At 37.2% G+C, this 26,781-nt stretch overlaps 1 protein-coding gene across 4 annotated transcripts in view; it reads left to right on the forward strand.

Moving 5' to 3' along the window:
- Nucleotides 1-26,781, forward strand: part of ZNF536 (zinc finger protein 536) — a 324,777-nt gene that overhangs the window by 35,483 nt on the left and 262,513 nt on the right. For 3 of the 4 annotated variants that reach the window (XM_087971515.1, XM_087971516.1, XM_087971517.1), the window contains exons 2-3: nt 6,428-6,552; nt 19,594-19,710. The gene's annotated coding sequence lies outside the window, so the exon portion shown is untranslated. Of the gene's footprint in view, nt 1-6,427; nt 6,553-12,338; nt 12,449-19,593; nt 19,711-26,781 lie in introns of those variants that run through there. The other variant, XM_026675983.2, reaches the window with a different exon arrangement.

Consider the following 26,781-nt stretch of genomic DNA (forward strand, 5'->3'; position numbering starts at 1 on the left):
CTGCCTCTGTGAAAGGAATTTTTTCAGGTGGTGTTATCTTTACTGGTGGGATACCTGAATGCTGGTAGGTAATTGAGGGAGCAGAGGTGGTATTCAGCAGGTTCTGACCAGTTCTGGAGAACCAGTAGTGGAAATTTTGAGTAGTTGGGAGAACCGGTAAATACCACCTCTGACTGGCCCCACCCCCATCTATTCTCTGCTTTCCAAGTCCCAGCTGATCGGCTGGGTCTTCTTTGGTTGCCCTGCATAGGAGAACGGAGCTGGAAAGAGGTTGGTGGGGTGGGGAGGGAATGGAGATTTTACAGTATATCCTTCCCCTGCTAGGTCCACCAAGCCACACCCACAGAACCGGTAGTAAAAAAGTTTGAGTCCCACACCACTGCGAGGGAGGCTTCTTTCTTGTCTCTCTGTGGTTTATTCGCTCACGGGAATTGATAAAGGATAGTTATCATAGAGTAATAAGCAGAAATGCAACTTGCACAGACAAATGTGTATGGAGATTCTCAGTCATCCAGCTCATGGTTGTCCCAAAGGTGCTTTTCAAAAGGCAACTGGATTTTGTACGGGATTTTGTTTTTCCTTGAAAACGTTTCACTTCTCGTTCAAGAAGCTTCTTCAGTTACATATTGGTGGATGGTGGAGGTGGATGAATTTCTTGGGGAAACTCCTTTCAGCAGTTCCAAGAAGGTTCCACACCCATTTGCACTATTCAAGTGACCCTGAGGCCACAGATAAGCCTCCAACGTCTCTTAGAGAGAGTGCTAACAACCAGATGATTGCCAGGAATATAAATCCTTCCATTCTCCACCATTCAGTCAGAGCTGAAGAAGCTTCTTGAATGATAAGTGAAATATCTTCAAGGGAAAAACAAAAGTCCAGTTGTCTTTTGAAAAAGCACTTTTGGAACAACGGCATAGACATACAGTATTATGAAGTAAAGTAGTTTTTTTTTTTATTCCTATGTTTTCTTTGGGAAATAAATTTTCTGTCAAGGCAGGCAGCTTTGCTAGTGATGAAGCTCTGCTTTATTGAGCTTGGTTCTCACTGGGTTGAATATATATTTTTTTTCTGAATGATTTGGGAGTGAGCAAAATCTGTCTTTCCCTTAGAACTGCCCAGCAATTCTTTAAATCTCTTAAATTTGAGATCTAATCAAAGCTCCCAAAGGAAAGACGCTAGATGAATTAACAGCAGAATAGCCTTGCTCTTCACCAGGCTCCCTGAATGTAATTGTAAAGATCAGAGAGCAAGGTTAAAAGCAATCTGTCTGTAGAAAGTAGTTTCTTTTTCTTTTTTGCTTCTGTTCGCTGAAAATCTTTCACAGAAAGTCTGAAATAATCCCATGCCTGCTCCACCCTTGAGGTAAAAATAAATATAAACAAAGGCTTAACAGCAATTTCAGAAAAAAGAACAGGAAAAAGAAAATCGTTGGAGTATAATATCTATATATGGAAACTATAAGTGAATCATGTTAATAGAGTTTTTGTTTGGTTAAAAGGAACGGGGCAACTAATAGAATCTTACTTGAGGATGGATGATACAATTACCATGAACAGACTAATTTAAGGACTTTTCAAAGTAGATTTTGAAATGGACTTTGTGATGAGGAATGCCGGGACAATTTTTTTTTTCATCCAGATTTCTTTTAGTTGCTTTCTCTTAGTCGACCTTCTACCCAATGCATCTTTGCCATCATGAAGTCATGCCAGCATTGCCTGTTGTGAAATTACCCCCTCATTCTAGAGATGTATTATCCTTTAAAGCAAGGGAATGCCTGCTGAGTTGCATGTAGAGGAACACTTTTGTATAATATGTCAACGGAGATCCTAACAGCACTTCATGTAAATATAGGAGAAAAGCAGGCAAAGCCTGCGGATGGAGTGAAGAGAGGAATCAGCCTAGAACTGTTGCATTCCCACAAATGATCTAAATCCATCCCCCCTTGAATTCCATTGACTCTTATCTTTCACCACTTTAGTGCTAACCATTAGTACACTAGATTTTTGTGCATAGTCATGTACAATAAATTAACTGGAATGTGATGTGTGATCCTGATTCTTCGCACCTGACAGTAGTGAGTGCACAGGTAGCATAAGCAGCCAGACCTCCTGAATTACAACTCCCTTAAGCTTTAGCAATGTTGATAAAGAGTGAAGGGTGCTGTCAGCTGGAGTTCAGAGCTCTCCCGTTACACTCTAATCCCCCCCCCCACAATAGCAAAAGATTCTACACGCTGCTCATATGCTTTCTTTCAAACAATTAATTGACGAATCTCATTGGAGTGACCCAAACCAGTGAAATATGATCAATGCGCTAGCAAAGTAATGCTGCTGCTGCTGTATTAAGAAAGAAAAGAAAAGAAAAAGAGGAAGGAAGGAAGGAAGGAAGGAAGGAAGGAAGGAAGGAAGGAAGGAAGGAAGGACAAGTAGAGAAAGCTCATAAAAGTTCAAGAGAGAGAATTATACACTAAATACACATGAAAGTTCAAAAAGTTAGTACTGGCCCTACTGCCTTTACATTTCCATTATATTATCATATTCTTCCATTTTCAAACTTTCTACATATGTTTTTATTCTGCCCTTTAAAAATATATTTCCTAGGATAATTCCATTCATTATAGAATAGAATAGGACATTCATAGTAGAATAGAATAGAATGGGAATAGAATAGGACAGAGTTGAAAGGGACCTTGGAGGTCATCTAGTCTAACCTCCTGTCAGGTAGGAAACCCTATACCATTTCAGACAAATGGTTCTCCAGTCCCTTCTTAAAAACTTCCAGTGTTGGAGCATTCACAACTTCTGGAGACAAGTTGTTCCACATTGTTCTAACTGTCAGGAAATTTCTCCTGAGTTCTAAGTTGCTTCTCTCCTTGATTAGTTTCCACCCATTGCTTTCTTGTCCTGCCTTCAAGATGCTTTGGAGAATAGCTTGATTCTCTCTTCTTTGTGGCAACCCCTCAAATATCGGAACACTGCTATCATGCCTCCCCTAGTCCTTCTTTTCATTAGACATACCCAATTCCAGCAACTGTTCTTCATATGTTTTAGCCTCCAGTCCCCTAATTAACTTTGTTGCTCTTTTCTTCACTCTTTCTAGAGTCTACACTAACACTTTTTATTAGCCATCTCCAATTGCACAGGTATCCCTTAAAATTCGTTACATATTTAGCCCTATACAATCCACCATTTCTGCTTTATGACCTACCACATAGTTGGTACACTTATCAAATACGACCCAGTTTGGTAGTGAAGGTACCTCCTAGGTGTATCTGCTTTGAACACCCAGCCTTGGCCCCTCTTTTTGAAAGAGAAAGGGTCTGAATGTTTTGGAATATGAAGGACAAATATGTCTAAAATCAAAGGTCATTTAGAATGTGATCCTAATTAGTAGTCCTATTTCCACATTGCTTAGCAACAGGTATAGCTGAGGAAATTTGTAGTGGCCAGTTTGTGCAAAGAAATTAAAGTTCTAGTGTGTTTTGTTTGTGGGATATATAGTCTGTTATGTGTAATGAATGTGGACCTGCCTATAAAGCGAATTTCAAATGCTCTATCATTGTGTGGTTTGCCTTCATTATTTTAAATCTGCTTTCTTTTTGAACAAAGTGAAGTTTGCCATGTTCTTAACTTTTCTTATGTAGATACACTCTGCCAATATAATGTCCTGCTGTTGTTTAATTTCCCCCCAAAGTCCGGAATTGCTCAGGGTTATTGTGAGTTATTTAAATGGTTGCTATGTGAGACAATTCATCTCAAACAATCCTGGAAAAAAAATCACCTACTGATCTATTTTGCCTTGAATATGGACAGACTAATTTGGGAATAAATTAGTCACTAGCTTTTGGCTCTGACATACAGTGTATGTCTCTCCAATAGGGTTTCTACCAAGTGAAACATTTGTAGATGGATGGCTAATCCTAGAATTTTACATTCTAGGATTTGAATTTTAATTTCAGACCTTCATATCATTTTTTAAAATGCAATTATAACTCCAGATGCACTTGAGCTGTGAAGCTGTCAATAGTGGCAGATAAAGGGACATTGTCAAGAACAAAGCAAAACAAATCAGTGATTCTTAAACTTTGTTAGAAAAAGAGAAGCTCCGAAGTTTTATGGAAATTATTTGCAGTTGTTTTTGTATATATGTAAATTGAAGATCTCTCTCTCTCTCTCTCTCTCTCTCTCTCTCTCTCTCTGTGTGTGTGTGTGTGTGTGTGTGTGTTCCTTTGAATCATTGTTGATTCCTGACAACTGTCTATAGAAGTCCCTGCAGTTTTCTTGGCAAGATTTTGGAAATAGTTTGCTATTGCATGCATCCCTAGGCTGAGAATGATTGGCCCAAAGATAACCTTGTGTCTACGCAGGACTAGAATTCACAGTCTCCTGGTGTTTAGACGGATGACTCAAACTACACTTAACCTAGCTTTCATCCCTTTCTTTGCTTTGACAATTCTTCTGGTCTCATCGCAACTCATATTCTATTGTGTTTGGTATTCAATGGTTTGAACTTTTAGTTTCTCTCAAGACTTCTTTTGTTTCTACTTCATTCTGTGTTTGATTCTGGATCCCTAAATCAAAAGTTTGATTGTGTGTGTTTGGAACAAGAATGTCAATTAAGTAAAACTGTCTATTCCATTTCTATTGGTATGTGGGCCTCAGCTCAGCTTGGATTACTTGGAGAAAATGCTTCTCCACTATTTTGCCATGAAAAAGTCATTTCTAGATATTTGAAGGGTCATTGTGCAAAAATGAAGGAGCGGAAAGTTGGACCAGAACAATTGTCTAAAAGCATATTAAGCTAAATATCAATGAGAAGTTTTTAAACTTCAAACAGTTCAAACAGAGAACAAGTTTTTCAGAAGATGGAGGACTCTTCTTTGTTAAGGTTTTTAAGCAAAGGGTGTGAAGCTTTGTGCAGTGTTGAGAATTCCTTCTCATCTCTACCAGATCAGTTAAGCCAGCTACACTCACACATAATATATAGAATCAGGCATATTATATCTGAATTTAGGGTGGCCAAATGCAAAAGAAGACATAAGAGTCCCAACCATGAATTATTTCCCAACCTGGTTGTCAACTCTGAGACAATGGAAGGCACCAGAGACGCCGAGTTGCATTAGAATATAATTTCTTTTGGCAGAGTTGAGATGCTGAGCAGGAGTGTAAAACTGCTAAAATTCTCTCTTCTGCTGCACATTTTAGGAAAGGGAGAGAATTTCACTTCTTCACATGAGGATACGAAGGAATCAATATTTTATAGGAAACATTTCAATATTGTGTTTCTTCACTTTGGCAACATAGCTGGAAAAGGATCACAGAAATGTCATTCCAGAATCATTTGCAGATTTTCTCTGATGAATACCACTTGATTTTGCCTGCATGATTACAGTTCCTTCTCTTGTGATTGGCTATATGGATGGCATACGGCTCCTCTGATTGGATGCACTCAATAGCTATCCAATGCCCTACAAAGGGCAGGATGAATGACAAGTTGAATATGCAATTTAACATTTCTGCAATGTTGGATACTTAGTCATCCAATTAGGAGGGCAAACAATAGCACATAACTCATAAAAAAGAACAAACCCAGCACAAATTTTGAACTGCTATATGCATTTCTTTCTCTGTGTGTGTATCTCTATATATACATATTAATGTATATGTGCATGTATGTTTGTGTAGATATGTGTGGGGAGAGAGAGAAAGAGAGAGAGAGAGAGAGAGAGAGGGATTATTTTTCAGTTTGTTCTTTGAATGGAATGTCTCATATAATTAACAAAGATTATGAACTGCAGATTTCAATACAAAACACATCTGACTTAAATAAATTACAGAGAAGAAAAAAACGTTCACCTACTACATAATGAATTTTTGAAAAGTTCACATGGCTGCAAGTAAGAATTTGGGGGTTATGCTGAACTCAACTCAAAGGAGTTCCATCTAGCATTGCAAAAATTCCAGTGAAAGTATTGCTTCTTGCTTTTTTGAGAGGGAATGATTGCTGTAGCAGTGAACTGTCTTGTTTCTTTGTATGAGCAAACAACGTGAGAATTGGATTATACAAGTTCTTATGTATTTGGGGTGCAGAAGTAAAAATTAAATGGAGGAACATCTTTTTTTAAAAAAAAGAAACACCTCTTATTAATCGCTGCATATGCTACGGCTGCCATGGAAAAAAATTATGTGGGGAAAAAACACTTTTCTTTGTGTTCTCTTTTATCCCAATAGTGTTGGTCCTCGACTTACAACAGTTCATTTATAGACCATGTGAAATTATGACTTTTTCACACTAAGGACCATTACAGCATTCCCACAAGCAGTCCTAAGCAAATGGGCATTGTAAACCTCTACCTACTAACTGAGTAATTGTTAACCTAAGTCTTCCCTTCCTTTAATCCAATTAGTATTTTTTTCTATTTTCACAGATGGGAAAATTGAGTGATTAAGCAGCCTGCTTTCAACTCTTGTCTGAATTGGGATTCCATATGTGAAGTCTAGTCTCTGGATCGTGTGTACAGACTACTAAGACCATAGATCCTATATGTCCCAGGTAAGAAAATGGTACTGTGCATTGTGCTAGTAATGTGTGACACATTTTTAATTGATTAGGCCATATCTGCCTTGATTTTCCAATTAGAAGATTATATGTGTGTTTGTGTGTGTGTGTGTGTGTGTGTGTGTATTTCCAGACATATGGTGCTTTTTCTTCTTAAAAGAGACATCTCTAAAAAGGTTTTTCAGAACTGTTATATTCAATGCTGGGGCAAAGGTTGAAGGAAGAGAAAGTTAGCCTCTGATGGTTTGAGGAGTATTTTTAATTTTACTTCTTAAGAAAAAAAAAAGTGTAATCAAAGAGAAAAACTCTACAAGATTATTTTTTCATATAATCTTTCCTTTTCGATTTAAAATCCATCCCTCTTTTGTGACATTTAGTCTACTAGTAAATGCTCTGAGTAAATGTAAATGTTGGCCTGGATAGCAAAACAAATGAATCCTGATTTCCAGATGGTTTTCAGATGGCATTACTTGTGTTTTTGTATGTATATTAGGCATGAACTATATGTATATGCATTAGATGGATGGATAGATAGATTTTTTCCTTTGTCTGAAAAAGTTTGGAAACTTTAAGATATCCATAATAAAAGCACAACATTCTTACTCATCTCTACCAGACCAATTTAATGCTATAAAATATGTCCATTAAACATGAGAACCCCTCAGAAAAAAGACAGTTGGGAATTCTAATTTATCATTTATAAACATTTATTACCAGCTTTTCATTATTACTGCCTTTCAGTGCATAGAGATTGAAGCTCAGATCTTTAAGGACCCAAACAAAATATATGTCAGTTCAATTTCTCCCTTATTCAATTATATTTAGAAAAGGCTATTTTGGAGAGAAATTTTGATATTTTTTAATTGAAATAACAAACCACCCATAAGACATAGATCCTTATGTGTTTAAAAAAGTGATCTGAAATTATCTGGCTTTGCTTATATGAACATTATGATTTCCTGGCAGTTTCAGAAAGAAAGAGAGGGAAAAACACTGTATTTTTGACTTAGTTAAAAACTAAATGAAGGATGTCCCCCACAAAATGATCCAACAGCAGCATAATAAAACAAGGCAGTAGGTGCACAAGAAAATGACCCAACTCCTTGTTAAAATGACTTTTCATCCATATGCACAAAGATTCTGTGCACAAGAATAATTCTAGCCGTCCACCCTTTTATATGCAAAGAAACTTCTCACACAAGTATGACTATTGTGGAAGAGTGGCAAATTACAACTCAACCCATACTCACAACTGGAATTGCTATCCTGGCAAAGAGATCCTGAAAATAACACCATTAGCAAAATAATAAAGAGGTAAGTTGATGGCCTGGGCAGAGATGGAAAACATTTGAAGAACGGAATTGGGTATATCTAGTCTAGTGAAAAGAAGGACTAGGGGTGACATGATAGCAGTGTTCCAATATTTCAGGGGCTGTCACAAAGAAGAGGGAATCAAGCTATTCTCCAAACAAGCACCAGAAAGAAAGACAAGAAACAATGGATGGAAACTAATCAAGGAGAGATACAACCTAGAATTAACAGTGAGAACAATCAACCAATGGAATGGCTTGCCTTCAGAAATTGTGGGTGATCCATCACTGGAGGTTTTTAAGAAGAAACTTGAAGGAATGAAAAGAGATCATATCCCTCCCTAATAACATATTGATATGAACATAGAACATAGAATAACAGAGTTGGAAAGGACCTTGGAGGTCATCTAGCCATGCCATCAGCTCTTTCTTTATATGGGTTTACGGGATAGGGAAAACTTGTTCCTCTGGAATTCTAAATTAATACTCCTTCAAAACTTATCCAGACTTCCAAAAAGAACTTCAAAGTTGTTTTCCTGTTTTCCTCCCATCTGCAATTTACTATCTATATTTAACTATGTGTGTACAGATTGTAAAGAAGGCATAAATTCACTTCGGTTGGGTGATAACGAATCAACCATAATTACTTAAATGACACTTCTTGCAAAATATTAATCTTTGTGCAAATGGTTTCCTTTTAAACAGATTGTGCATGTGTGTGTATATATATATATATATATATATATATATATATATATATATATATATATATATATATATATATATATATATATATATATATTTTCTATGCTGCAGTATTGGATTCTATTTGAGCCACATCAGACTGATGTGTGAGAAATAAAAGAGAGAAAACTGTAACCATTAAAGTCTTGCTCTTTGTTTCTTTGTGACCTCGGCAATCTCTTTAGTAAGCTATGGTTCACTCAACTGGCACACAGCAGCATTTCTGCAGTGGAAAAATCATAAACCAGATGGAAGCTTTACATTTTTTGTTTAGTTTTTAAGAGCAGGTTTTTTTTTTATAACATCGCTTAAAATCATTCTGATGCATCGTTCTGTTTACACTTAAGACTTTGTAGCTAAGATGTTTACACTACAGAGAATGTTTTAAGATATTTTATAGTTATGATATTTAGATAATTGGCAAGAAAAAAGATAGTTTGTTGAGATTACAGTGATGTTGGTAACTGTGAAGTAACTTATGAGACTCAATAAATATGTCCAGTTCAGTGGAAAGTACAAACTCGGTTAAAACAAAACAACACAAGAGGGAATGTCTTCTTAGTGAAATCATTTCCTTTTCTTAATCAAAAGATGACAACCACCGCTTTAGAATTCCCATCTGTAACACACTATCCCACATATCTGTTTATCTACTGTGAGATTTTAGTTTTTTTTTCTTTAAAAAAAATATAATTGTTACAGTTAAATATGTTGGTGAAGTGTTTTTTTTTTTAAAAAAAGTCTCTTGTTGAGTTATGTGCCAAAATGGACAAAGTTAATTCTTTGTGGGATACCTAAAACGATGAAAAGCTGGCCTGCATAACTTCTGTTTAAGCACTTCATTTTCATATGAATGCCGTTTCCACGTTTTAACGAAGAATGCATTTCTTCTCAGCATCTGGTTTCGGGGCTTTTCTTAATGCATTAATCAAAAACAATAACTTCTTTTAACTTTTTGTAAAGTGCTCTGAGGAGAAGTATGAAATAATCTGTGTGTGGGCTTCCAATGTTGGGAATGCAAACATTTCACAATAAACACGAGTAAATGAAAGTACTTGGCCAGATACACTGAAAGATAGTACATGTTGGGTTAATTAATGCCTACCCCATTAAAATAAACCTTGCTTTCAAGATCTGACCAATAAAAATCATTAGTATGTTTGGATCAGATGTGCTGAAGGATGATTTTTTTTTTTTAAAAAAAAATGCATATGTTAAACTCTTGCAGGGAGGATTGTCCTTGAAAAACCTAAAACCAAATTAAAGTCAAAGCATTCCATTACTTTTGTGTCCTCTTTGTGTTTTCAATATAGTGATATGATGAATTATTCCAGTTTTATCTGCTCTTCCTGGAATTGATTTAGTATTGATAGCCTTAAATTTATCATTTTAAATGTGCAAATCACAGTTATGCAGGCAGCAAGTTATGTAGTTTCAGGCATTGTTCTCCTCCAGAATGCACTATCTGATTATATCTATAATCAAATTACTCTTCTGTTGTATTTTTTAATCAAAAAAGGCTTTATCTTTCCTGATCTTGAGTATAATCATTTTAGTGGTAATCTTATGTTTTAAAAAAGTGTTCTGGGCTGGCTGTGAAATTGTCCGTATAACTAAGCCTTTACTTTATTTACACATTTTTCTCTTTTTGTTGTCTAATTAATTTACTTTTAACTGATCTACATAAAAATAGAGAAATTGCATTAACCTACTAAAGTCACATTAGCGGAATGGTGTCAGAAGTGTTCATAACAGGTTCAAATAAAGATACTCAAGTTGAACACCCTCCTAACACAACCACTAGTCTGATTACTTCCAGAAATAGTTGACCCACAGCAATAAAAATGACAAACTTCTGGGTTATAAATGTCACACACACCTAAATTTCCCTTTAGAATGGTAAGTAAGGGAATCCACTTGTAAGAAGGGACAAAGCATGCTCTGATGATATAGCTTAGATGGGGTTAAGTCTATGACCTATGGGTCCTTGTTTAGATGGTCCCTTAATCCATCATTCCTCAACCTTCCTTTCAGATATCACAAAGATGCTTTTTCAAAAGGCAACGACTGTTTTTTTTTTCCAGAAAAAGACATTTTGCTTCTCATCCAAGAAGCTTCATCGGTTCTGACAGGATGGTGTGGGTAATGGAAAGATTAGTTCTGATAGAATGGGAGAATCATATTTCTTTGCAGTCATCTGGTTGTTAGCACTCTACATGAGAGCTCTTGAAGCAACTTGGGAGTTCATCTGTGAGTTATGACCATTTTTCACACTTAAAAATGTTGCAGCATGCCCATGGTCAAAATTGAGATGCTTGGCCATTGACCAACCATTTATAATGGTTGCAGGGTTCTGGAGTCATGTAATCCCATTTATGACCTTCTGAGAACCAAAGTCAATGGGGAATCCAGATTCACTTAACAACTGCAGCAAGAAAGATTGTAAAATGGGGCAAAATTCACTGAACAACTGTCTCGCTTGGTAACAGAAATTTTGGGCTCAACTATGGTCATAAGTCAAGGACTACCTATATCCATATGCAGTCCAACTCTGTTCAATATAACTTGAATTTCCAATCCAAAATTGAGTTGTCTAGTAACCATTTGTATTTTTTTAAATCTTGATTGATTTAAGCTTAAGCTGTTGACCAGCATTTCAGATATCCTTTCATTTAGCAGGGCTGCTCTCATGATGTTTTAACTCAAGTATTTCTCTTGAAACACTATATAAATATTCTAAGAATGAAAGCCACCTAGGAGTGAGTTTATTTATTTACTTAAAAGATTTGTATGGCTGCTCATCTTAAAACACAACTTTGGGCAGTTTGCAAAGATTAAAACATTTGTCAATCCCAGCAGAGAATTAGTTAAAACATGAAATATGAAATAACGTTCTGAAACAATTGTGGACCATACAAACAAGCCATTGTGTTTAACAACTATTCAGATGATAAGATGTTCATACGGTTGAGAAAGGAATTTGGCTAGGTATAAAATACATGATTATAGAGTAGCTAGATTTTATTGTTATGGTCATTTATGTTTTCTTTAAAATAAATAATAGGATATTTTAGAATGAGAAGAGAATAAGACTGAAGACAATGACACCTTTGTGTCCAAGAAACTGAACAATGAATTGTCTTTGGACAATCAGTCACTTGAAACTTGCACGAACAGTGCTTTGCCAAAAATAAAACAGAACTTTCTCCAAGCTTATGATCAAATTGTAACCATCTTATTGCAAGCTTATTTAGAAAACCAATAAAAATGTACTTGTATTTGTTTGAATATGATGCTTGTTGTAATAAGAATATTGTGATAATATAAACTGCATAACGCCATCACTACAGATTTTAGGTTTTCTGAAATAAGTGCCTTATATCACAAGATTTGAAGGGTTTATCTATAGGTTTATATTTAAAATCAAAAGGTCACCATTTACAATTCTTTTTTAGAGAACAGAGAGGTTTATTCCACTAACTGCTCTAAAGTAATTGGTTCGTAGTTTGCAACCAGTGTCAGGTGGAGAAATAAACTAGGGAAGCAGTAAAGAAATATACAAATAATAGGTAGGAAACCGCAAAAACTAATTCAGATTCCATACACTGCAGCATTGATAAAAAAAATAGTTCAAAATTCTCCAAATGTTGAATCCTGGTGATATTTTTAGAAGAAAAAGCAACATGCTTTTCCTTAACCAGGTTTCTTCTTTATGTACATCAGGGATGTCAACCTAGTGGCCCACGGGCTGGATGCATCACATGCAGGCCACACCCAACCCAGTTTCGCGAATGGGGAAAACACCACAAAACATCACATGACAACAATGTGACATGGTGAGTTTGACACTTGTGATGTAGAGGAACATACCTGCACAAGGCAATACAGTAAGGAAATAATTCCAGAATAGATGATGATCATCATCACCATATAGGCAGTCCTTTATTATTTGTTTGTTTATAAAATTTATTGGCTGCCCATCTTACCATAAGGTAACTCTGGGTGGCTTACAGACCTAAAAATACATCATTAAAACCTGAATAAATTAAAACCCAAATTAAAATCAAAGACGTGTGGGGAGAGGGGGGCAGAACTGGGGGACATGGGATCTCTTGTTATTCAATCAACCCACCTCCATTGTGTTTTCCTCCATTAGGGCCCCATGCCAACTGGCTGAGCCAGGTCTTTAGGCCCTTACTTATTACCACAACTGGACCCAGAATTTTTTTTGCTAAGGAAGGCAGTTGTTTAATGAGTTGCACCTGATTTTTTTTGCCTTGGTTGTTAAGTGAATCACTGCACTCTTTAAGTGAATCACATGGTCGTTGAGTGAATCATCTGGCTTTGTCATGGACCTTACTTGTTGGAATCTGGGATACATCAATCCTTGTAAATATGTGCTGGTTGCCAAGTGTTTAAATTTTGATTGTGTGACCATGGGGATGCTACAACGATTGTAAGTGTGTGGACCAGTCATAAGTCACGTTCTTCGGTGCCATTGTAACTTTGAATGGTCATTAAACACATGGTTGTAAGTCTAGGATTACCCATGCGACTTACAATAATAATAAAAAAAATGATGTGACAGAAAGGAGAAATAGAATAGAGGTGATAAACATCTTATCCCCCAGAATGAGATTGACTTCAATTCTCCTGACCTTCCAGAAGAGTTTAAATACCTGGCTCTGCCAGTTGGCTTATGGTTCCAAGGGGGGTGGGTGGGTTTCCCATTAATATTATCTGTGAATAGCAGATTCCACCACCCCCTTGCTCGTCCTACTTCCTTCATCCCCAAGGTTTTGTATTTTTATCCTTTTTAACATTAAAGGAGAAGATTTGTAGCTCAGGGTTGAAAAAAAATGGTCCTTGGTGCTTTCCAAACTTGGTTGTTTTCTTGTAGACATTTCATTAGCCAAAATAGGTAACACCATCAGCTCTAAAACTAGTACTGAGGATATTACTTAGTTGTGTAATAAAACATCTGCAAGAAAACAACCGGGCTCAGAGAGCACCAAGGACCCCTCTTTTTAACATTGTATGCTGCCTAGAGCTATCCTGTAACAAGATGGGCAGCCAATACATGTATTAAATAAACAAACTAATAGAAGAACCCTTCAGTGATATGATGTAAAGATGCCTTCCATAGCTGGAGCTCCTTTGAACTTAATGGGTCTAAGGACTACATGGAGGGAAGTAAGCAGTGGGTGCTACAATGTTCTGTCTTAGGCCCAGTACTCTTCAATATCTTCATTAACGAGTTAGATGAGGGAATAGAAGGGGAACTAAGAGGTCTGTAGGGGGCGTGCATAAGCGCACCAACGTGCCTACCGTCCCTGTCCTATTGTTTCTCTTATTCTTCTTTTATTTTTCTTATATGTACCCATTTCATGTATTCACAACTATGTATACACTTATACTTATTATCTTGTAAACAATTGGCAAATCAAATAAAATAAATAAATAAATAAATAAACTTACCAAATTTGCAGATGATACTAAGCTAGCAGGATTAGCTAACACTCAAGAAGATAGGCTCAAGATCCAGATGGATCTTGACAGACTAGAACATTGGGCCATATCTAATAAAATGAAATTCAATATAGAGAAAAGTAAAGTCCTACACTTAGGCAAGAAAAACCAAAAGTACATACATAGACTGGGTGAAACCAGGCTCAATAGCAGTAACTAGGGATCTTGAAGTATTAGTGGACAACCAGGTAAATATGAGCCAGCAGTATGCAGCAGCAGCCAAAAAAGCTAATGCAATCCTAAATTTCATTAACAGAGGGATACAATCGAGATCAAGTGAGGTACTAATACCACTCTATAAAGTCTCAGTAAGACCACACCTAGAGTACTGTGTCCAGTTTTGGTCACCACATTATAAAAAAGATGTTGAGACTCTAGAAATAGTGCAGAGAAGAGCAACCAGAATGATTAGGGGACTGGAGGCTAAAACAGATGATGAACGGTTACAGGAACTGGGCCTGGCTAGTCGAGGGAAGAGAAGGACCAGGGGAGACAGGATAGCAGTCTTCCAATATTTGAGCGGCTGCCACAGAGAGGAAGGGGTCAAGCTATTTTCTAAAGCACCCGAAGGCCAGACAAGGAATAACGGATGGAAACTGAACAAGGAGAGATTTAACTTGGAAATAAGGAGAAACTCTCTGACAGTGAGAACAATCAACCAGTGAAATAGCTTTTGCCTTCGGAAGTTGTGGGAGCGTCATCACTTGAGACCTTCAAGAAGAGATTGGACTGCCATTTGTCAGAAATGGTGTAGGGTTTCCTGCTTGGGTAGGGGGTTGGACCAGTTGACCTATAAGGTCCCTTCCAACTCTGATTATCTGAACGGGTCTGATTTCAGCTCCCAGTATTCCCAATCACCCCAGTCAATGTCCAGCCTATTTCAGAATTCTGGGAGTTGACACTCAGCAAATTCTGAGGGTCCCAAATTAGGGCAGCTCTGCTTTGTCAGTCCCCATCAGCTTTGCATCCAGCGTCGAGTTTCTCAGAGCATTGTTTTCAGAATGGCAGAGGTGTGAAAGGGATTTTTTCTCAACCTCAAATTTGGCAAGTGATTAAAGTCATAAAAGTCACTAATAACCCTCCTGTGGGAACTAAACAACGGTAAAAATGGGGGTCTGAAAAAAATGTCCACTGTATATGAACAATAAGTATTGGTTGTTTCTCTTTAAAGCATTGCATTCGTTTTGGGTTGCATGGTTCCCACTGATTTGAACAGCGGTAAAGTAGCTAAGATTCCTCCCCTCTAATACGTACCTTTGAAATACTATTGACAAAAATAGAGGTCTTTTTGAGAGCTAAAAGTCAGAGCATGTAGAGCTAATTCTCAGCCTCTTTTTATCTAAACCATTCTCCTTTATTATGAGTGTGGTTGGTGAGTACTTTCATGGATGCAAAATTTCTGATAGCAGATGGCTCTTTAACACAATCCATTGGGTTGGAGGCAAAGCTAGATACATTTGGACTCGAAATAACTCTCTGTTGAAAAGGAAATTTTGAGGATAATCAAGCCTCAGATAATGTCTATATTTCTGCTTCTCAATAGGTCACAGAGAGGGAAGCAACACTCCCTTGATGGCTTTATTGGGCAACGCTTTTTGAGATAAACCTCCTGCTCATTATTTAAAGAGAAAATGCTCATAATTGAATGAATATGGGAGAAGTGACATCATTTAAGGACAATGGGCCTCTGATCTCCTCATGTTAATCCCTGTTATTTATTTATTTAATGTATGTTGAGACCATGACAGAAGAAGAGTAAACATATACACACAATCCACATAATTATATATACAAAAACATCTACGGGGCCTCATAACTGGATGTACAATTCAGCTATTCAGGCAATCGTCTTTGGTGTTGTTTCCTGCAGATTTTCTCGGGAACCAGAGTAACGCACATCGTGGGATAATCTTGCACAATATGTTTGCATATCAGCATCACAACCACAACAAGGGGAATCTTTCCATCCCCATTGATAAAGGGCAGAGGCACTTCTTCCACTATCACACCTAATTCTGTTTAATTTTGTCCAGACGGAGTGATGAAGATCAAAACCAGGTGGTTTGTTAGGCGGATCACTAATGGTCAGGCTACAAGAAGGTGGCTTGGATCATTCCTCTCTCCAATCATTCTCCAACTGGCTAGATCTTATGATTCTTGATGAATGTATTTTTTTTTAAATGTACACTAAGAGCATATGCACTGAGACAAATTCCTTGCATGTCCAATCATGACAATAAAGAATTCAATTCAACCCTACTCTACTCTACTCTACTCTACTCTACTCTACTCTACTCTACTCTACTCTACTCTACTCTACTCTACTCTATTCTCTATTCTGAATAGATGTTTTCCATGCTGGGGATTTTAGTCTTGTGAACGGCTTTGCATAATTCCAGTTGGAAAAGGAAATTAAAGGAGGTTGCTTTTAGAGTGAACACCAATTAGGCAGTCCTTCAAACAGAGCCTTCCCCACCTTCAAAATAAGGGACAAAGAAGGCTATGCAGATCCAAATAGTTTCCAGATCTCCTACAACTCCCCCCACCCCAGTTTTCTGAAATTGATTTAGGAGTAGAACACATGTTTGGTGTTTTAGAGATTCATTTCTAGTCATTGTCAACAATATTGTGGTAGAGTGAGACACAGAACCTGACAATGAAAGGTAACTTCCAGTGCTCCTTCTGCTAACATAGATGCGCCATATGGACATCAAAGCTGGAGCTTTGATATGCAGTTTTAAGGTAATTTCTTAGTGTAAAATATTAAATGGTTAGGAAAGCTTTTTTTAAAATTTAACATCAGGTTAAAAAAAAATCAATCCAACCACTTGGCATTCTGTCAGGTCAGGCTTCTGTCATCATGTAAAGTGGGAGACTTTGTATGTACAATGGTAGACATTTTATCTATGATGTCCACTTTTCATGGTTTTCCTAATTGACAGCCCCTCTGTTTGTTTGTTTTGTTTGTTTATTTATTTATTTTAATCCGGACTTGTTTTAGTGTATTTGTCAATTCTCTCCTGCCGAATTGCACCTCCTGAATACAGTTGTGCTAGATTCAGCAATTGATCATTTTCAGATTTCCAGGTTTTTAAGCCTGCTTTGTGGGGAGCAACTGCTTTTGTGGTTTAGTAAGCAGGTGAAATCAAAAATCTCATTTCATATCTGACATTAATAACTTTCGGGGGAATGAACATTGGCATTTATGTGTGGACCCAAAACGAGTCCAATGTCCTAGTAGCCCAAGGTCAGCAGACAATGCTACTAACTAGATAGGAAAATAAATCATGCATAATGCAGAAATTCTACCTTACATGTTAATTAATGTGTGCAATCAATTACTGATGTTACAATATGAGAAAGAAACTGGTTAGGAATGGGGTAATAAAAAATACCTATAGATTTATCTACTGCTTCCCCCCCCCCTCCCACATTTAAACAAATAGTCTTCAAGCTCTGTGGATGCTGTGTTGAGACATGCTTTGAATAATAAGCATCATAAAATCTAATCAGATTTATAAGAGGAATTGATTGTTGTGGCAGGAAGAGAGGGTAGAAAATAAGCTGAAATTTAAGTGTTAATTTTTATGCTAATCCACAGTAGCTTCATATGAAGCAATTTTGTTCTGTGCCACAAATATAAAATTGTCCCTCGCAGAGAAATGTCAGCTTGGTAGACCTGAAAGCAGTAATTTATTTGGTATGTTTCTATTAGTATGTGTCACAGTTGTTAGCAGGCAATACACACACAATGAAGCTTCATACTTCTCCTCTAAGTCTCCAAATGTTTCAGCTCAGTGGTTAGAATGTGGGGGCATTAATACATTATCATATACAGGGTGGTCTGTGCCCTGTGGACAAAAGGCTAGTTAATACAATTTAATGTCATTCGGAGAAGAAGAGGGGGAAAAAAAAATAAAGACAGGGAATAAAATGGCATCTGTGTGTTTCACAGTGCACTCATGCAAAAAAAGAAGAAAAAAAAAGAACCCTCAATTTAAGAGGTATGACATTTCTGCCAAAGAGAGAGAGAATAAAAACTGGGACAATTCTCCCCCTAACCTGTTCCCTACTGCAGTATTTTTCTAAATGCTATTAAGTGATCGATTTACACAGGCACTTGATGATGTCATCCATAAGGAGCAGAATGCAGATGACAGCAAAATACGGGTGACAATGACCTTGTTTTAGTATCCTTGGAACTCTCAGACTTACTTCCAGTGTATGGTTTCAAAGAATGCACTTTTTGGGGGGACATTATCTAGTTACCGGGTAGTGAATTAATAGAGTTAAGGGTTCTGATGCAATTCTCAATATAGGTCAATTACATGCAGCAACATCTGCTCTGTCACCATCATTTGCATAGAGCATTCATATGTTAATGATGCCTCTTTTTACTCAAGTCATATATTTAAAAAAAAAAACACCAAAATTTGCATATTGGTTTGGATCAGTATATTACAAGCAATTTATCATCTTCTCATTCTTATTATGAGTTAAGGGGTGGCAAATGAATATCTATGTGTGTGTGTACGTGTGTGTACGTGTGTGTGTGTGTGTCTATGCACAAATGCACACACACACACACATGCAAACATACACAATATGTGCATGTGCACACATGGACACTCTTCTTGAGTGATGGCTGCTATATTTGAGTATGCTTCTGATTTATACAAGAAACCCCCTTAGTGGGAAAGCTTCCATTTTAAAGCCGCTTAAAGCCTTATAAATCAATAATGACACAGATGGACTGGTGATAATCTATTTAGAATGCCTGATAGCAAATATTGTTGTACAGATGATTAGAGTAGTAACTGTTTAGCAGCAAGCTTCTCTTCTCTTTGTAAATGGTAAGTTTGAACCGCCCCCCCGCCCCCCCACACAAAAAAGTGCACTTAATGTCAGAAAATCTTCTTGCTGAGTCTGGATTGCAAAGGACAGAAAAAACATGGGGAGAAGAACAAAGAGAGTTTCCAGCTCCTGCCAATATAATAATATCAATTCCTGTTTCTTTAACAAAACAGGTCCTCTTAATGGAATTGTGACTTCAGGTGTAAATAGCATTAAAAGTGGCTCCCCCTTCTTCTTCTTCTTCTTCTTCTTCTGCTTCTCTTTGCCATGATCTGGCAGAAGGAGGGAGGAAAATAAAGTGTAGGCTGTCAGAAGTGGCAGCTGCTTGGAATCCTGATAAATATAAGCTTTTATTGATCTGATGAAAATGAACGATCCCAGCGCCATGAAGTATTTAGCTTCTTGTCTACCCCATGTCACCACTGGCCTTGCTTCAGGATAGATTGTCATTTCTCCTACCCCAGATCTGATTTCATCTTTAACCTTCCCCCCCAAACCCCACTTGAATTTCCCTTGACCTCCGCATATTGCTGTGATTTGGCGAATTTGCTACTTTTCACTTTACATCATTCCTTTTCTTTATTTTCTTTTGTGATAGGGAAGTGGGACGCTCCTTTGGCAATCTGTCAGTGCCAAGCTCGGCTGCATCCTTTCACTGAGTGATTGCTAACCAGACTGACAGTCCTTAAAACAAGTATGCAGTTAAGCTGCTAAGGTAAGATATGCTTGCCTTCTTTGCTGAGTACCTTCCTCCTTTCCTTGTTTCCCTGGCATATCAGGACCTCTGGATTGCTGCTTGACAATGACTCTTTCTTCAGTAGGAGAAACTTCTGTCTTCTAGATGGGACTGGCAAGGGGAGGAAGTTGATTCCTGGAATTTCAGTTGTAAAGAGAAGTAGGGGAGGAATTTTAATAAAAAGAAAGCACGGAGTCCAAAGGTTTGAGGCAAAAATCTTCACTTGAAATCCAACATGTTGGCACACAGGCATTGCTCCATCGAATCCATATCTCTAATGTGTTTTCAAGGTTCAAATTCATTGGGCATAGTTTAGCCTTTCAAAGATCTGGGAAATGACTAGTTGCAGTGTGCACACTCTTGTTCATTGTGGCCTTTAGGACTTACTGATGGAAGGAAAGTTTGTAAATTTCCACAAGTCTCAGAGGAGCACCAGAGTCGAACCATTCATGGCACTGTTGTTCATACTAGGCACCTCCCTAAACTAAATGTCTGTTGCCCAGTTTGTATGCAGGGAAACAATTAACTATGTCAGATTGTCTCTAGCTCTTGTCAATCCAAGGAAAACTTTTGAAATGTGTCCCTATCACAGGTCTCCAGTATATTCCTAGTAGTATCATTTACCAGGGTGACCCACAGCTACAACAGGTCCTTGCTGCTTTCCTCCTATTCATATACTCACCCAATGGCCTACAATCCAAAACTACAACTGTAGGTCTTACGCATGTTGAGTTAATTTATTCAACCTGCAATAGGCTTTCTTGGCAAGACAGGTTAGATTTTGGAAATAGACTATGTCTAACACTCCTTGAGGTGTAGTAAAAAACCATCTACTTGTGAGTAACTCTGCTGTCAGTTTGAGTAGCTTTTGATAAACCAAATCAGAGGTGAAGATTGGAAATAGCTTTCCTGAAAACTGGAGTCAAAGTCATAAATTATTCTGCCCCATCATTTGTTCATATAGTAAAACCATAGATCTTTGCCTGACATTACTGAAATAGAGAAAAAGGAAAGTTAAAAATAAAATGAAGCATTTAAATCTTTGCGGTGGATAACTCTCGGGTGATAATCTAGCAAAGTTGATAAAAGCTGCTATCAATTATGGCTTATTACTAATTGATTAAGGTATTATTAATAAACATTAGGGTGACAATGACCTCATGGACCTTAGATGAGTGGACTTCTAAGAAGGAAAAAAAATCAGTCTGAGAACAGGGTTCATAAGATCTTAGAATAAAACTGCTTCAATGTCCTACTGTCATCTTTATTTCCACTTCTTTCATTTGAAGCCCAAAGTCTATCCATCCGAGCTCCTGGGCTGGTGAGTTCTCAGGCAGACGAGGCACACAACTTCAAACTATTCCCGGCATGCCACTTTATGGCGTTGTTTTCTGCACTGCTGTGTGTGATACCCTCCTTCTTCTTAGGCACATTTCAGTCTTGAAGGAAACTAATCCCTCTTCATATACTTAACTTCAGGAAACTCGCTGGAATTAACACTAAATGATACTCCTGTATTAATTTACTAACTAGACATTAGTGGTAATTCATAATATTATCAGCAGTATGCTTGTAAAACAATTACAGTGGTAACAGTTTATTTAACTGCACTGTGTTTTGGAGGGCAGTCTTTTAATAAGGTAAATGTTTAGCTCCCTACAGTATGCAAAACCAATGATCTCAACTGCCAATCTCCTCGGACTGAAAAATTGTTTCCATTGCTTATAAGATTTAGAGATTATGTGCCAAGCAAGGGAATTGTTTTAGTTTTTTTCACCCTTCAGGAAAGTAAAACATAGAGTGGAAGGCAGTTCTTGAGTGGGATAAGTACTGCATGATCCCACTGCTACACGTGAAGACCTCCAGCTTACAGGAGATAACGTTCAAGAAGCAGAAACAATTCCTACAGACCTGTTTGCTTTTGCTTTGCTTTTTTCCCCAAACTATGCTTTGATATTATTTTGTCAGTGATATGATGGCAGCATACAACACGGTTTTTGAGCGATCCTGACAAAATTGTGGTCCTGTGGTTTCTGAAAAGGAGAAGTACTTGGAGGAAGATAGAATTTTCTGGAGGAGCGACTAGATGACTTTATATAGAAAGGGGTTTTCTATCTTATTCAGAAATGAGCACCATGCTTGTTTGACTTCCAGTCAACCCTGTTAACAAAGCCAGACAGTTTGTGCTATTCCTAAGAAGGCAAAGTCAGAGGCTGTTCCTGGCTTACGACGGTTTCCTGGTTTATACGAGATGAGTCACAAACAGGGTCTTTTTCATTTTAACTGTGGTTGGGGAGAGCAGAGTGCATGATAATGCACAGCCTGTTTCCAGGTAAGTCACAATTTTGGTTTTTGGTGGATGGTCCCATTATGCTACGAAAAGCACAGTCAAACAAAATAGATAGTTTGTGCTCGATTTTTTTTTTAGGATTCTTATTTATTTATTTTTTATTGCATTTTCCCCCAAGAATACAAATCCCTTTTACATTCTTTACAACACTGTGACATCGATGTTACACATACATTTACATACATATATACTTTTAATCCTTATTTCTATAATCTAACCATCTATACCATTTATCCCATACCATGTAATATTCTGATTTTTCTCTGTCTTTCAACTCTATAGTAAGCTTATTCATCTCTGCACAGTCCAACACTTTTTTTAATATTTTTTTTATTGAAAATAAACATTAAAATATTGAACATGGTGGACTTTCTTTGACATACATTTTAGTCTTTACATTTTACGTTATAAAAGATAAGGAAATATAAACATTTATATACTTATATACATATATACATTTAAACTTTGTACCATTATAGATCTTATTCTTATATCTCATTTCTGTTTTGCTTTAAATTCTAATTTTGATTTTGTGAACTTCCTTTCATGTCCCTCCATATGTAAAATTTGTTCCATACTATATAATATTCTAATTTATCTTGGTCTTTCAATTCTAGTGTTAAACTATCTAGTTGTGCATTGAAAAATCTTATCTATTATAGTATCATCATTTGGAATTTCTTTAGTTTTCCAAGTTTGGGCAAAGAGTATTCTTGCTGCTGTGATTACATATATAGTTAAGTGTCTGCTTTACTAAGATTCTCTTTTATTATTCCTAATAAAAACGTCTCTGATATATAGCTAATTTTTAGTCCCAACATTTCCTCTAACCATAACCATTTTTCCCAGAACACCTGTGTTTTTTGGCAAGCCCATCACATATGGTAAAAAGTACCTCATTCTTTCAAGCATTTCCAACATACAGATGATTGAGTACCATACATTTTTGCTAATCTGACCGGTGGTAGGTGCCACCTATAAAACATTTTATACAGATTTTCCTTATAAGATGTCGCTAACATAATCTTTTTGTTTTGGTCCTAAATTTGTTGCCATTGGTCTAGGTTAATACTATGTCCAAGGTCTCTAGCCCAGGTTAACATCGATTCAACACTACCTCGGAAGGGGTGCACTCCAATTTTCAACTTTGTGCCAAGGCAATTCTAGCCACTGTCACTATATGTAGTATAATGTATATAGACTTTTTACTAAATTCTCCTCTTATTATTCCTAATAAAAAAAAGTTCGGGTTTAAGCCCAATTTGAAGACCTGTTATTTCCTGTAACCAATTTCTTATTTCCTAGTTTTGAGATATAACCACCATGTTTGAAAGAAGGTACCTTGTTTTTGTTTTTAAGGCTTCTTCATCTCTTTATTGAAATTCTACCTTTTCTCTTTAGAGATCTTCATGGCTAACATAGAGTCTTGATCTCTCAGGTAATCCTAGAGTTGAGGTAGATTTAGCTAAAAGATAGTACCAGCTATAAGCCAACTCTATGGTCAAGCGAGAGCTTGAATCTAGGTCTGCCTGATCCAACTCAACAGGCTATAATGCCTATAATACCATGACTTCAAAAACAATCATTAAATGTTTCCAAATGATGAAAATAGCTTATCTTTTCCTATATTTTCCCCCCAAAGAAGTGCTATTTCTTACTCAATAAAGTATTGGTTCTTGCATGCATTTTCTCTCAGGATAATATTGTGATGTTATTCTTATTTGGCTTCTTGGAACCATCAGAAGCATTTGCCCATCAAGTGTGGAAAAACAACCTTCATCCCTGAGGAGGTGAAGAAACTGGAACTCCGCTTAAAACTTTGGTCAGGGCCAAGAGTCACTCAGGTTGAAATGTAGATTTTATTTACACACTTTTTAATCCCATCTTTCTACTTAAAATAGCTAACAACAGGGAACATACAGACCATGTTTTTTTTTAAAGAAACCTAATTAAAATTAATTAGCAATTAAAAGCATGACAAGAGAAATGCGTCTTGACAGATTTTCTAAATATAGAGAGAATAGAGCCCAAAATGCAACTCCTTAGGGACACATAGAAGGGCCCCCAAAGATATTCCTAGGGTGACAAGGAAGAAGGTCCTTCTCACATCTCAAATGGATAAACCCTCCAACATTTAACATTTAAGAATGTCTTCAGAAGGAACTCATGTGTTGATTGATCTTTGTGGTTTTGACAGGTTCATGATGGGAGAACCAGTCCTTCAGATACTCCAGTCTTAAATGGTCTGAGACTTTAGGCTTAATTCCAATACATTCAGATGGATTTTATTATCCCTATCTTTTGCATGGCTGAGTAGCTCAGTCTAACTACTTGTGGAAATATTTTTAAGGATAGAGGATGGGATGCAACCACGTATGGATAAAAACTGCCAAGTTGTATCACCGAGGGTACCAACCATCACTGAGGACATGTGTTCCCTGCCACAGTGCCCATCTGGGAAGAAAGTGACTGCTGAAGACCAAGGAGTAGTCCCTTGTAGACTTTTGGACCACACACCTTGTCCCTGTTCTGTTTAATGTTCTGCAATTCTCTTTGTCTCTGTGCCATCAGATTTGAGTTATGACTGACAACCATATCCAATATTCCCCAATGTAAATTATCATGCTAAAAATATTTGGATGCATCAAAGGTTTCATTCTGTGGAACAGAAAACCATCCCAGAAACAGTTTCTTAAAAGCCCCTCGTGTATTTTTCTTCCAATCTTCACCTGACTGTCTGCTGAACATCCTTCTCAAGCTTACTAACATTTCATACTTTGCTGTTTGAAATGGGCAAACAAGTAACTACTTTGTTGTGCTTTTGGTGTGCCTTGAAATAAAATGTGATTAGCCATTTGAAAATGCAACTTTTCAATCAGGGCTTAATTCATCTGCAGAATCATCTTCTTACAGGCTTGAAACAAAATTGACCTTGTTGATGTAGTCTGAACATAAGATAAATGTTTTATCCACTAACAAGCAGCAGAACAATGCAGATGTCCCAGCCAATAGCATATGGGGAAGAGGGGTTGGATAGTTTTTTTCTTATGTGCCGATAAAGTTTCAAAGCCTGTATAATCAAGAAACGGAGCAAAAGTAACAGCAGTGGAGATTGTCATGTCTTTCACATTGAATTTGATCCCTGCTTTACTCTCTGGTGTGATGAACTAGAATGAAAAGAAAATACACACCTCTTCCTCACTAGATCTTACAGAAGGCCATGAGATAGGTGACTTCCACAGCTTTGGCCTCAAGCAATCGTCTTGTTTTTGCCAGAGTCTAAACTGCTTGCTTGCAGAAGCCTTGGGGAATTAGGCTGAGAGACACATGTTTCAGAGCCTTGCTTTTCAACACTAAATCAGAGATGATAGAAACAAGCAGGAGCAAATTGAGTGGGCAGACCAGATTGCTTCATTCTTCTCCAGATTGTCTTCTCCATAGCCACCCTTGCTATTCTAACCTCTCCTACGTTAGGCAGCTTTCCTTGACCTGAAGTGAGCTGAATATTTTCCTTTGGAAGGAAGGGAGGATATAGCTTTCTTCTTCTGCTCTCTTTCTGCTGTAAACTCTCTGATAAAAAGTAAAAGTTCCCCTCACCCTTCCTAATCTTCCTCAACATACGTTCTCATGACCTCAGTAAATTCATTGTTTGCTCAGAGGGAACCTACTGTTTTGCTGTGAGATCTTGGAAGCATCTGCCGTACTTGATATCAGAGGAAGTTTATCTACATTCTCTGCTTTATTTTGGTCGTCCCCTCTCTACCTCCTGTTCTCCCTCTGAAATTCTCTTTTTTTTGAGTCCTCCTTTAACAAGTTACTACAGTAGGGAACTAAATATGATTCTGTCTTCCCTGAATATATCATGGAATGTAATGCTACTCTAGTTTTCACTCAACAGGAGCACATCAAGTAAATGAAAACGCTTTTAAACTGACTATTTTTCTATCTTATATTTATGACACGTGATATGCCCTTAATAAAAGATACCAGCCTTTGTGCACCTGCTTTCTTGAAGTTCTATAGATGGAAGAAGGGAAGAATTGGAGATTGGCACCTTTAGAGCAATGCTCTAAGTCACTACTAGACCCTTGCATCTTTATCCAGACCCCGACAGACTTGGAAGTTACAGCACCAGAAAATTTGTAAATGTTCTTTCTCTTAATACCTATGAATGAGTTATTAAATTGATAATTCCAGGAAAGAAATGCCGCATTTAAGACTGATGACTGAACATAGAACATAGAATAATAGAGTTGGAAGATACCGTTGAGGTCATCTAGTCCAACTCCCTGCACAAGCAGGAGAGTCTATAACATGGCTGTCAAATTCACGGCCTGTGGGCCAGATGTGTCACACTCTGGCCATGCCCCTGCCAGTTTAGTGAAGGGGAAAAAGTCCCAATATGTCACGTGACACTGCCATGATGATGCAAGTTTGACACCCCGGTCTATACCATTTCAGACAAGTAGCGGTCCAGTCTCTTCCTGAAAACCTCCGGTGAGGGGGCACCCAGAACTTCCAAGCCATTCGACTGGTTACAGATAATTTTTCCTTTTTTTAAAGCTTCTTTTAGTTTGCAATTTTAAAAAAAACCTTTTTAATTGTAATGTTTAATAAAATTACCATAAAAATTGATGAGATGTTAAATGATATAAAATAAAATAAAAGTGGGATAGAAACAAACTTTCGTAGAAAGGTTA

Source organism: Notechis scutatus, chromosome 9 (genome assembly GCF_049901735.1).
Source record: "Notechis scutatus isolate UNSWTSFEM ecotype Mainland chromosome 9, rNotScu1.2, whole genome shotgun sequence".
Lineage (NCBI taxonomy): Eukaryota > Metazoa > Chordata > Lepidosauria > Squamata > Elapidae > Notechis > Notechis scutatus.